At 44.2% G+C, this 2,608-nt stretch overlaps 1 pseudogene; it reads right to left on the bottom strand.

Annotated features, from left to right (window-relative positions):
* Window positions 1–432: 432 nt before the first annotated feature.
* On the bottom strand, window positions 433–1,233 carry LOC106580221 (uncharacterized; annotated as a pseudogene).
* Window positions 1,234–2,608: the final 1,375 nt, after the last annotated feature.

Raw genomic sequence — 2,608 nt, 5'->3', positions numbered from 1 at the left:
TTTTATTTTATTTGAATGTGAAACGTATTTCTAGATGAAACAGTGACTGTATGATTTTGTGTATTGTACATAGTCAATTGAAAATGTGCTTAGAGTTTTGAAACAAATGCTTTTTTGATGATCTGTTTTGAGTTTTGTACTAATGGACCCCATACTTGTGAAAAAAGCTATTACTAAGATAATGTTTATTACCATTATGATTCAGAGGTTTTAAGTTACTCATACATGATACACATGATGTGAATGTATGTATGCTGTGCATTGTTGATGTTATTGTTAAAAAAAAAAATGTTATTGCACCACTCGATGGTTTAAAATAGGGGATAGCGGGTCATTGAGATGCGTTTGGAAACGAGAGGCTTTGGGGAAATATTTATTCACAAAGCAGACTTTTAGAGCTATCTGATTGTGGTCACCAGGTGGGGGTGTTGTTTAAGCTATTTTTTGTTTCCACAGGAAATAGGATAGGATGCTGGTGACCAATAGCAATAGAGTCCAGCAGCACACATTCTTCACCTGGGCCTCCAAGTCCTGCTTCTGCCCAAAGCAGCTCACAAAGCCTGTCTACCAACAACAGTAAACATAACTAGATCCGAGGAGTTAGAATGCCAGATTCACAACAACAGTACAACGTAACCGCATTGTAAACTGTATCCTAGTCTTACTATGCCAGTGAAGAACCTTGACCAGTGAACTTACCCATCCACCCTTGTCCCTAATCTCTGGACAGATGACCCTCTCCACATAACCCCCCACACACTCCTTAAACTGAGACACGATTCCGTCCATGCCACTCTCGTGGCAGTGCAGGGCCATCTGGCCAGCCAGCACATACACAGACAGCACAGCGCTCCAGGCCAGGTCTCGCCTCCGCCCTCCGGGGATTGGTGGGTGCAAAGTGCTCGTCTAGGATGGCGGTGAGCATGGGGCAGGCTGAGATCTCAGTCACATCCTGGAAGAAGTGTGGCCAGCCCATGAAGAAGATGGGGAACCTAATGAGCAGCTGGTCCCCAGCATGGCGCCATGCTGCTGCTGTGGCTGTATGAGGTGGCCCTACGTGGCCATCGGGCCCTGCGGTCACATAGTTGATGTAGTCATCAGATAGGCCTCTCGTACCAGGGGGTCAGGCCTGTTTATACCACTCCTGCTTAATAGCCCCTCTGACTGATCCCTCGCCTCTGGCTGACTGACTCCCTGTTGCAAATCACAAAGCTGTGACTTGCAAAAAAGCATTGGTCCGGTCACAGATAAACAGTCCCTATGCCAAGTAGCCCTCAGCCATCCTCTCAGTAATGGCAATCCCTAGTACAGGGTTAGATATCCAGGCACCCTTGAAATTACTAAGAAATTATCAACAACTGCACTGCACATGCTGACCAACACAGTGGGTAAAAACAGTGGGTAAAAAACATGTAGCTACCAAAATAAGTGGAATGTTTTTCAGTTATTATTAGCTAAATCTGTGCAAATCTCTAACTCCCTAATTTGTTAGACTAATGTCATATTATACATATTGTAAAATATTTGATTATACCATATCCTCAAATGTCAACTAGTACAGCAAATGTGCCCATGTCCAATAAACAACACTAGCAATCATCAGATAAAGCATTTACAACTCACCCCTTCCTTTCCACCAAAACACAAGTGGTACCAAGACATACACACACCAACAAAAAAAGAAAAAATAGGAACAGCTGACGGAATAACAGCTGGACCAGAGCAGTTTGTAGTTCGATAGGAGTAGGTCACCACCCGCTCGGCTCGCTGCTGCCTTTAACCAGGCTAAATTTAGAGGCCTTGTTGGAAAATGACACTGAGCTCCTACCTCATATGCACAATCATCAACCCTCTGACACACAGCCCCGTTCTAACACAAGCCGAGTTAAATATAGATCATAGAGAGTATGTGGCTCAGTGTAGAAACAGGTTAGCGTTAACAGTCTGTGAGTTCCTGTAGACCGGTGAAGACAGACAGAAGGGGCAGGCCATAATAAATTAAAGTAACCAGTTGATAGGTTTCATCTTTCACTGAGCTATTGCCTTTGAAACCCATTCAGAGATGTTTATTTGGGGATTCTGCCCTCATCAAAACCAGAGATCATACTGTGATGTTGTGCTGCTTTACAAAGACGTCCCATTATACCGTTTTAGCTCTGGAATATGTATCCTGGAAGCTTGTCATTGATGTTTGATTGCGCTATCTTAATTTAGAGATCTGTGATCAATATCTGCAACACACGCACGTGCGCACACACACACACACACACACACACACACACACACACACACACACACACACACACACACACACACACACACACACACACACACACACACACACACACACACACACACACACACACACACACACACACACACACACACAGTATTACAATAAACATACATGCACAATCCCACTCTTTCTCATACAGACATAGTATAGAATGTGCTTCTTCCCGTCTGTCAGTAATCTGTGTGATGCTAGTCAGGGGAATGTGGTGAGGAGGCATAGGCTTTAGGAGCTTGGTGCTGCTAAAGGCTTTGCACTATTGACCATTGTTTTCGTCCAATGGGAGTCTGCCAATCTACCCATCCATTCCTCCAC

Source organism: Salmo salar, chromosome 20, assembly GCF_965601325.2.
Source record: "Salmo salar chromosome 20, fSalSal1, whole genome shotgun sequence".
In the NCBI taxonomy this organism is placed as follows: domain Eukaryota; kingdom Metazoa; phylum Chordata; class Actinopteri; order Salmoniformes; family Salmonidae; genus Salmo; species Salmo salar.
The sequence above is the reverse complement of the archived record's forward strand: the minus strand, read 5'-3'. Positions and strand labels throughout refer to the sequence as shown.